The sequence below is a fragment of the Falco biarmicus genome, chromosome 20 (assembly GCF_023638135.1).
Source record: "Falco biarmicus isolate bFalBia1 chromosome 20, bFalBia1.pri, whole genome shotgun sequence".
Taxonomy (NCBI): Eukaryota; Metazoa; Chordata; class Aves; order Falconiformes; family Falconidae; genus Falco; species Falco biarmicus.
In genome coordinates, this window is record NC_079307.1 from 590,252 (window position 1) to 601,088 (window position 10,837).

A 10,837-nucleotide genomic window follows, 5' to 3' on the forward strand; every position below is an offset into this window, starting at 1 on the left:
AAGCTGGAGCACCTGCCCAGGGCTGGCATCAACACTGCGGCTCCAGTGCCATCTCATGGGTATGCTGAGATGCTGCAGCCCTGCCCGGTGTGTGGATGGACCGATGGATGCTCTCGGGCCTCATCCAGACCCTCTCGCAGCAGCAGTGCCTTGCCTGGAGCGCAGCAGATGTGTGTGACCCTGGCGGGACATCCCTATTTGAAGGTGGTGATACCAGAGGAGAAGGAGCACATCACACCAGGACTTCCTGCACCCACAAAAAAAAGGAAAATCATAAAAAATTGCAATTCTTATGGGAATGGCTGATTTTCCCCAAGGTTTGGGGACGCAGAAAGGGATGGGAGCCGTCTGCTGGTGCATCACTGCATCCCACTGTCACTGCCAGCATCCACACGTTGCATTTGCTGAAGCAAAATGACCAGGCTGGATTTATTATTTTTTTTTTCAGTGATAAATTCTTACAGGGGAAAGAAGATGAGAGGGGCTTTAGTTAAAAAAACCTGCTCGACACAAATATTTTGATGCTTGTCTTTGCCAAGCCACCGCAGAATTAACCGGGGGTGATGTCTGAGCTTACAGACGTGTCTCTTGGGCTCTGCAGGCAGACCTGGAGATGGCAGTGCAGCCCTTCAGATGAAGAACATCCATCCCATGCCTCTCTCCTAGGAGATGCCAGGAGAAAATCCAATGGCCAAACCCTTGTTTTCCTCCTCAGGCTTTTCCCGCCCCCCCCCTCCCTTGTGGCTCTTGAAATGAACATTTTGCTGGGTTGTGGGGTTTTTTCACACCTGAAAATAATGTGCTGGGGTTTGGGGGTGAGCTGAATTCAGGGCAACGGGATGAGCTGCTAAAAAGTTCCTAAAACCTCTCGTCGCCAAGCTCCACACAACCCCCATGAAGTCAAACACAGCCATCCCAACCGCTACACTGCAAAGGGAAAAAAATATTTATACAAATCGCCATGGGAAAGCCATCAACGCTGAAAAATGCCTTTCAGAGCTTGCACAACACAGCTACACTCAGCGAATGATTTAATATAATATTTTAATCCCGAGCAGTGATTTGGCCAAGTTTTTTTCCTTTTCTTTTTTTTTTTTTTTTTAATAGATTCTAGCTCTTTTTCATTTCCCTGGGGCAAAGCTTAATTTTCTGGGTTCCCCGACTTGAAAGGTGTATCTAAGCCATCCCCTCACCCCCCTTGGCAAGCCCTGAAGTGCAGGAGCATGCTTGCAGGAGGATTTACACCATCCAAGGCTTTCCCTAACACACACGTTACGTGTGTGCATCCCTGTATAAACAGGCACATTTCAAACCCATCAAATACAGGCGGGTTTTTCATCTTGCCCTTTTTGTCCCAAAGTGACATGGGTCAGCATCAATATTCTCCAGGGCGTGATTTGTGATTTTTATTTTCTTTCTGGATTTGAAAACGGAGGCTTACCAGTGTGCTCAGGAGCAGGTGGGAATTGTTTTCTCCCGTGGGAGCATTTCCAAAGCCCGAGGGTAGTATAGCCCACGGGATGCTCACAGGGAAGCCTGTGATGGACTTTCCCAGGGCAGCTGGGATGGGGAAAGAGAAGCACTTGCCATCCAGGCTACCAATGAGCTATAATCCCTAAATATTAAATTCCTAAATTAATGCACATCCTCATCAACAACACACAACAAGCCCCATCAGACTGGCTGCTCAGCGGGGCAGCCGGACCTCTGTATTGACCTGGAAATAGCTCGAGTTCGGTGCCTCAGTTTCCCCACCTGGAAAATAAAGCTTGGTAATTACAAGTAATGTGATAAACACATGCAGAGGCACACTGAAACCTCGCTGCAGATTGCCTGCAAGGATAACAGCTAACATTATAAACCCATTACAAAAAAAATCCTGTTTGGGGCTGCTTAGGAGAGGGCTGAGCTTTGGGGCTGGAGAGCTCTGGGCTTGCCCTGGGCCCTAATGCATCTTTTCTTTTTTCTTTTTTTTTTCTTTTTTTTTTCCCAAGGAAAAAAGCAGAGGGGAAAAGGGTTAAGAAAATATAAGAAGCTCTCTTTTTTGCTGCTGGCTTCAGCAGAGAGGTTTCGTGTTGTTTTACATTGTGAGAAACCCAGCCCTGGTGCTCCCAGCCACAGTCCTGTCTGCAGCTCCTTTTGGGATGACACTTTGCGTAACCTCTTTTCCTTCCCCATGCAAAAATACATCAAAATAGGAACGTTCATCCACTTTTCTCTCCAGAAATGGAGAGAAAATGGGATTTTAAGGTGTTTGTAAAGAGATTCCCTCTAACATCAGGCTGAAAGAGCAGAGCGATGACCCCAAAGCTGAGGTTCATAACCCAGAGGAGAAACATCAGTAACCAAGTGCGAGAGCCCAGCACCATGGCTTTTTTTTGGACCCCAAATACAGAATTCCACTGGTGTGATCTCAGGCTCAAATGAACCATGTGTGTGCTCCAAAATCGCCTGAGCTTGGGGAAATATCGTGCTGTGGATGGGATGGGTCCTGCTGTTGCCTTTGGCTCAGCTCCAGCTGGAGCTGCCTGGGGAAACACATCCCTAAAGGTCCCTAAAGGTCCCAGAGGGTGACCTGCCTCGACCTTCTGTCAAGCACCATGTTATTTATCCCCCCTACAGTGCTTCTCAAAAGAAAGGGTGGTGGAAAACAGCCCCTCCACCAAGGTCAGCCCACTGAGGACAAGATTTAATGGCAGTCCTGGTGCTAAGCCTCAGTTTCACCCTCCTTTCCCCACAGCATGGTCCACGAATCCCTGAAAACAGGCAGTGAGGGCTTCCTGAAGAGGACAACATTTCAGTTTCTATCGTTTGCTGCCAGGAATTGTGGTTTATCTTCTGATAGCTGGGATGTTTGGAGGCAGCAAGGTAATGCCTGCCTGCCAGTTGCAGACTCCCTCTGCTCCCTGCTGGCAAAGCAGCCTCCGAGGAAGCCACCACCAGCATCAGGCTTTAGAGACGGCCAAGAAAATTGATCTGAAGAAGAAATGCAAAAAAAAAGTGAAGTAAAGGCAAATTAAATAAGTTTTCTGCAGCCTCTGGTTGGGCTTATTCTTGGAGTGGGTCTGTAAGCACAAACCAGCAGACAGTGGAGCAGCCAAGAGGGAAGGGTGGCATCCTGCTCCCTCTGAAAGCCACACAAACCCACCCAAGGAACCATCCAGTTGCACGTAGGTCCAACCCCATCAGTCAAGAACATGTTGTTGCTTTTGGGCCCTCTGGTTGCCATCAGCCTCTCCAAGGCACTGGACTGCCAGTGGCTCCTGGTTTGGGGAAACTGCTGCTGCGGAGGAGGAGGAGGTAGCCATGATGCTCCAGCCCTTCAGCTGGCTGTCACACGTGTCATCTCCTGAGCCAAGGGAAATTCCTGGAGGTACATCAGTGCCGGTGTCCTCAGCCCCTCAGCTGCCCTGCCTTGCTCTGCAAGGATGATGATGGAGGGGTTTGCTTTATTCATGCACTATGGGAATTCAGGCAGAGCTGGCTGGGAATAGGCAGGATGTTACAGAAGCAAGAGAAGAGGGCATGGATGCAGCTCCAGCTCCTGGCACATGGTTTGGGATGAAGCAGCTCCTGGCACATGGTTTGGGATGAAGCAGCTCCTCTGGCACACAGTTTGGGATGAAGCAGCTCCTGGTATGTGGTTTGGGATGAAGCAGCTCCTCTGGCACATGGTTTGGGATGAAACAGCTCCACTGGTACATGGTTTGGGATGAAGTAGGTGAGCAGGCCAGTAACTAGCCCCAGGAAGGGGAATGCTGCTGGTTTGCACTGGGAAATGAAAGTTCAGGTCTTGCAGCCAGCTGGCCCTGAACAGCTGGAAAGCCTTTCACCTGTGCCATGCCTTCCTCAAAAAGGGATCTGAAAACCATGTGAAAGACTAGAAGAAAGCCAAAAAAAGTCCCTAATGTAGCACTTTCTGTTCTCTGCTTTGAAAGCAGAGGGTTCTGCCTTTCTTTGCGAAACCCCAGTGGTGAGCAATGCTCAGCATCAGCCTCAAGTTCCCCACTCCCTGCTTTCAAAGTTGTCATATCACATGTGAGTCCACAAATCTCCTGAATTAAAGGACAAGAAGCAATATCTGGGGAAGCTGAGCGCCTGTCTCTGTTGCATTCAGCTGCTGGAGCTCAGAAATGACATACACCTGGCAAAACCACTAAAGAAAATACAATTAAAAAATAAAATCTTCTTTGACTTGCAAAATCAGCCCTGTGCTTGCAAAACAGAGTTGTTTAACGAATTCCCTCTCTTCTAAGGTTTACTAGTTGGGGTAAATTTCCTTCTGGTTAATTGCTGAAGGCAAATTCATGCAGTGCAGCCTTCTATGTGGCCATGCTAAGTCCAGCAAATAAGCCTGATGTAAACCAAAGGCAGCTGTCATCAGCCTCTACCGAGGCAGCAGCGAGGAGCTCGGCATTGCAACCAGTCCTGGTCCTCTCACGGCGTGAGTCCAGTGCTCCCAGTTCAGATGGGGAACATCAGTGCAGGGAGTTCCCTGGGGAGAGCAATTCTGCTTTCAACTAGCTCCTTCCCTTAATTCAAATTAAGTTCCCTGTATAGTAAAGCTTTAACTCTTCAGGTGTGCTTTTCCTCCCTTTAAATTTTAATATTTTGCATAGCTATTAAGACACAAATATATACAAGCACTGTCACATGCGTATATATTCTCAGGCATATATAATATACATAAACATTCAGGCTGAGTCAGTCTTTGGGAGAGAATTACAACTCGAAGTGACACAAGCACAGGTGGATGTAAAACTAGTCCTGGCAGAAATACACGTTTCATGAATGAAAGAGTTTGTTTTATATTAAGCCATGAGAAATTCCCTGGCTTCAGTTCACAAATGCCTTTTGCAGTTCCCATTCCTCTGATGTTCTCGATCGCAAAAAAAAACCCCAAAGGCAGCATTTCCATGGGATGAGCAATTAGCCTCCCACCCAGGGGAAGGCGCTTCAACACTGCTGTAGTGCTCGGAAAGATTTTTATCTGGATTTTGTCCGGTTTGGGATCAATCTCCCCCTTTTGCAGTTATATCCAGGCTTCTTGCCAGTCTCCATGGCAGTGCAGATGCTTGGTGACCCCGACATCCAGCTGCATCTCCTCTGTGCCCAGGAGCCAAATGCTTTTACCTCTTCTGGATCTGCTTGGGGGGGGGGGGGGGGGGGGGGCAATATTAGACCCAGCACAGTCCCTGCTGACAGCTTGACCTGAATTGAACTCCAGCAAGAGCTAAAAATCTCCTTATCCACCTCCTTTGGGCCATATCTTGTTCTCTCTTACACTGGTATTGAGGTTAATCATATTACAGACAGCGGAGGTGCACCTATGCATGATCAGAATAAGGGATTTAGGCTTTAATTAAGGGGTGATGCATAGCAACAACCTCCAGCAGCCCTTGGGTTTTTCATTATACTAATTAATTTGGCTGCTTTGGGGCTCTACTGTAAACCCCCGAGACCTGGCCGTAAAAAATACAGGCTGTAAATCAGTGGTCCCATCACCCAGCACCTTCTGCTTTATTTCAAAGCTCTGCTTTACATCGCATTGCCCTCCTGCCTTCCCGCTGGAGCTGTGCAGGGTGTTTGAACCAAGACCTCTCCAGCTCCAGAAAACTTAACAAGCCACGGTTTTCCTAAAAAGTCTTTTCTTTTTTTTTCTTTTTTTTTTTTTTTTTTCCCAAGGTGATACCCCCATGTTACAACTGGCTCTAAGTGGGCAGAGCGTGAGTTTCCCAAGAGCACCTCCCAGTGCAGAGCTTACCTCCGACCAGCATCACTCCTCTCTCCTGCTCCCCCCAGGAATGAAAAAGCCATTCAGGAAGACTTTTGGGGATGTTTGGCTAATTTTCTACTGTTTTAAGAGGCAGAAAGTTAGAATCAAGGCTTTCCTGAGATGCGCATCGCTAGACGTATGAAACCCTGGATGCAGGAGTATCTCTTTGATAGGAGTTGTGTTGATGTTCAGCCATCAGTGATGGTTTTAGGGCTGCCAAGGTGCAGGCTGAGATGTCTGGGTGTGACTTCCCAGGGTTTTCACTCAGATCTGATGCAGCAAGCGGTTGGATCCAGATGCTGAGAGGGGAAATACCGGTGCTCAGCACCCTGCTCCTGCCATCGTCCATACGGCCATCATAGCAGGGTTGCAGACATCTCTGTGGACCAGAAACTGCTCCACCACCACCACCACACCCCCCAGGATCTCTATCCCCCTTTCCTACACCAGCTCCACAAGCTTTGCTCCCTAAAGCCTTATTTTTACTCCCATTTGCTCATGGAGGAGGGTTTGCTCCTGGTTCTAGTAGCCTTGGCTAGATGTGATACACTTGGAGGAAGCAACAACCCAGATGGGGCTGCAGATGCAGATGGAGAGCACGGCGTTACCTTGCGGGAAAAACACTCACCTTTGAGTCCTGCATTGAGAAAAACTGAGCTAGAAGGCCCCAGAAGAGGCTAAAGACAGGCTTCTCCTAAGGAACACTGCTGGGCGTCAAGGTGGGACTTCAGTCCCTTGATCTGTGGGGAAAAACCCTTGAATTTTCCATATTTCACTCTCCTTTGGCTTAGGGCTAAGGGCAAGCCCTTACCTTGTAAGGATAACTCCATGCCAAGCACCCCAGGCAAAATCCCACCCATGAGTGGGCATTAATCCTGGCTTAAATAAAGTGTAATTTCCCTGCTTGTTATTTGTAGCATCATACATGGTACAGCAAAAAACTGAGGGATATTGAAAAAGAAGAAAAAAAAAAAAAAGAAATCATATGGAAGCAATTAGCAGCAACTTCATTCAAAAAAACATTAAGGTGGTTGTAGCATTAAGGCTCAAGTGATCTGTACTCTGGGACCATAATTCACCGACACTTAATAGCATTTACCCTGCAGATGTGCATTTTATACAGAAATATCAGCTTACCACTTTGAAAAATTAACCTATTGAAGGCTGTCAAGCCATGGACACGCTCTGGGGAGTATTGGATGTTGGTTTTTTACCTACAGGCTGGGGGGGAGATGGGTTAATTAGGGAACGGGGATCTTTTAATACGGTGGCAACAGGAGGAGGTTGTACCCTTTGTCTTATGAGAAAGGAAATTTCCCTTCTTGTAAAATTCACGGTGATTTGGGCAGGTATTGGAAAAAGCAAAAGTTTTCCAGTTTCGGGAAAGGGGGAAAGGAAGATTTGGAGAGTAGTGGATGCAATGCCTCCAGGGAGATGCTTTCCATACGGCACTTCTGCTTATAGGACACTACGCATGGCAAGAGCAGCCATAAATATTAACGTGATTTGAAAGAGTTTGGTGATTTTAAAGCAAAAAATGGTATTTTGCTCCACAAAACGCAGCTTTGCTCATTTTGGTCTTTTTTCCCTTCCCCAGTGCAGGGCTGCAGTAAATGCTGGGCTTTCCTGTGGGGCAGTAATTGTAATTTCCAATCTGGTTTAGCGCCTGGAGTGCTGGGTTGCCTCTTTGGAGGGGGATGCATTCAGATTTATTCTGCAAGGCATCGTTTGGCGATGAATTATTACCTGCCATCCGAGGGTGAAAGAGGTGGGGATGCTCCAAGCCCCCTGAAGAGACCGGCAGGACCCATCGAGGGCTGCAACAGCGGTCAAGCCTCTGCTGAGAAATTTTGGATGCTGCCCAAGTGGGGAGGCAGGATGAGGCCAAAGCAGCTTTGCTGTCCCTTGAACTGCTGGAGTTGATGGCGAGGCAAAAGAAAGGAAAGAAAAGAAAATTTTGAGCTCATCAGCTCAATGAGAACTTAACGGAGGATTATTATTCCACCCTAATTTAATTTGTCCAAGATAAAAAGGAAACTGCTCCCACTGCCATCCATGGGGAGACCAGGCACTTTGGGGGAGCGATCTGGGGGCCAGACCCTGACCCCTTTCCGCAAGGCCACCCGACGATGCTCGGCCCTTCTGCTGGTGACGGTGCAAATTGACACCAGGATCAGATCCCTCTCTTGCCATGCCAAACCCTTGGCATCGGGACATTTTTCCACTCCACACCCCAGCTCCGGGCTTTGGGAACGAAAAGTTTCCAGCACCACTCCCTGTCTGTATGGAAGGTATCGCAGAGAAGAAACACTCGTCAAGTGGATGTGGAGGGTCCTGTGATGTGCCGGTATTAAATCTGGGGGTTGCTTTACACCACCTCTTGGGGGGGAAGATCCAGCTCCCAGGACTGCAGCAGGACACAGGGGAGCCGGCGCTAACCAAGGCGTGGAGCTCTGAGCTTTCCCACTGCAGAACCTGGAAAATAACATTTGCCAGACCCCAGCCTGCCCTTGTCTCCTCTTTTTAGGGTGAAAACCTTCTTTTTTTTAATATATAGAGTTATCTATGCATCTAAATGTGCTTACTTTACTAGGCGCAGCCATGCCATCAGCTCAATGCAAGCCAGTAGGAAACAGCCCTATAAATAAACTCGTACCTCCGCCCAGGAGGTCCCTCTCCCTACAAAGGTCTCAAAGCCCTGGCAAACACCACCCTGTTTCACCATCAACCTTATATTAAACCAAAGTGATTTCTCATCCCTCTGGGTCACCTGGGGCTCATTTGAGGCTTTTCTTCCCCCCCCACCCCACCCCTCTGCCAGCCAGCCCTGTCAGGGATGTTTTAGTGAAAATGCAAAGCACCTCCGTATTTTTGCTGTAGGTACGTATTTTCCAGAAACAGCTTTGAGCAAAAAGCATAACACATATATAACTACCACCCCCACCCCCCACCCTCCCCGAGTCATCATAAACCTTCGGCATCGTCTGAATCAAAGGGCTTTGCAGGGCAAATAGTTCGCAGGCGGCCCGCGGAGTGTCGTTTCACTTTTCATAGGGGAAGAAAAAAAAAAAAAAAACACAAAAGGGGGGAAAAAAAAAAGAAAGGGAAAAGAAATAGAAAAAAAAATCTGAAAGAAAAAATAGAAAGGAAAAATAGGGGGGAAAAAGAGAAAAGGAGAAAAACTGAAAGAAAAAAGAAAAAATAAAAGAAAAAGAAAAAAAGAAAGAAAAAATAGATAAAAAAAGATCCTACACAACCCTGGCACTGAATTAAAAAAGCAAAACCCAAGGTCTCTCCGTTAACGCATTTCAATTACCGAGGTGAATGCTGCTCTCACGCACCACAGGGACTCGGGGTTATTTATTCAGCCTCATAGATCACGGGCTTTTCTTAGCGGGAGTTAGGAGCGGGATCTTGTCTTCCCCATCTCTTTGAAGAACAATAAGGTACATGGAGGGGGAAAAAAAAGCCTTTTTTTTTTTGAAGGGCACGTATTTAATCTTATCAGAGGCAAGCAGGACAATAACAGGAAAGGGTAGGGAGGCCTCGCCAGGGGATGCTGAGGGAAGGGCAGGGAGTAACGAGGGGTTAAAAGCAAAATTCAGCTGTGCCCCGAGGGACACATCTAATCAGAGGTCTGGCTGCTGGGCTGATATTTAACCTGGCAAAACACCATTCGGAGCCGCACAATGAAAAAGCCGGTTGTGCGCAGACAGGTTGGTAATGAGGAAGGCAGGCGAAGGGATGAAAGGCTGCTTCCCCTCCTTGCCGGATTGAAAATTCACCTCTTTCCAGTAAAACGTGCATGATGCTACACAGGTTCAAGGGCACGGCGAGAAGAGATGGGTCCAGCTCCTCCTGCCGTCCTTCTCTGCCCATCATATTTGGAAATCGGGGTGACAGTTGCCCCAGGCAGAGGGGCATGGCTTTTGGCTACCCCATCCATCCTCCCTCTCTGCCTGAGCATGGCTAAACCTCTGCTCCCCATCCTCAGCCAGGATCTGACCCATAATTGTTCCTGGCAGCCTTAGGAAAAATATAAAGGCACTTTCAGACAGTGCCAAAGTAGTGTGTTAGGACTTTTTCCCCTAGAATGACCCTTTCCTGCTCTGAAACTCCACAAAAAAGGGTATTTTGTGTCGGCAGCGTCTTCTGTCCAGAGCTGGTTGCTCCCGGATGCTGAATAATTGATGTGACGAATATTGAGGCGTGCTTCAAAGAGATTATTTGACAGTTTTCTCCCCTTTAATCCATACTTCCACCACTGCCAGGATCAGGAACTGCTTGAAAACATCACCAGGCAGAGGGCTGAAAATGGAGAAAGAAAAAGCCCTCCATCAAAAAGCTGTGAAAGCCCTTGAGAGGAGGATGCTGCAGATGCTGAAGGCATCAGAGCAGCCTGGCCCTGGCATCCCCGCTGTGCCCCATTGCCTACCTAAAGGCCTTTGGCTATGAAGTATTGCAGTTCTTGGGACTATTTCATGCTTTTACCCCAAAGAAGTGAAATGCTGATCTTTCAGAGCTCACTTCTGTATTAGCACTGAATAAATGCATGTCGCTGCTTTGCCGTCAACCAACGTGGCATGGGGATGTCTCTACCTGCTGTTTTGTTTGATCGCTTTACCCAGTAGCTGTTGTAATGTTAAACATAAAGACCTTTGGAAATCGGATTTTGCATCTCGCTGGGCCCTCTCGGTGGCAGGCCATTAGCTCGTCACAATATATTGTTTTATTGGTGGTATCTTTTAATTACCTAGCAATAGGCACTTCATCGGCGGGATCTCAGTGATCCTAGATCAGTGTTTCTTCATGAATATTTTACTGGCATTTTTATTGCACGTGTCAGAAAACTCAAGAAGAGGTGGAAGGAAAACAAGTGATTGAAGACTTTGGAAATGAAAGAGAGAAGGTGAGGAGAAAAAAAAAAAAGTACGTTTATGAAGATAATTAAGAGGAAAGCAATGCGACAAAGACTCCTGGGGCACAGATGCGTGGGGCAGCCAAGCCAAGAGCAACGCAGCGTTAGATGTGATTCATGTAAAGAATAAAACCCCATCACTT

At 47.6% G+C, this 10,837-nt stretch overlaps 1 long non-coding RNA gene across 1 annotated transcript; it reads right to left on the bottom strand.

The window, feature by feature from the left end:
- Positions 1 to 727: 727 nt before the first annotated feature.
- Positions 728 to 9,212, bottom strand: LOC130141724 (uncharacterized). Its single transcript, XR_008819146.1, has 3 exons — positions 9,093 to 9,212; positions 7,523 to 7,689; positions 728 to 6,717 (listed from the first exon to the last, which is right to left on the bottom strand). It is a non-coding gene; the product is annotated as an uncharacterized LOC130141724 (long non-coding RNA).
- Between the last annotated feature and the right edge of the window lie 1,625 nt (positions 9,213 to 10,837).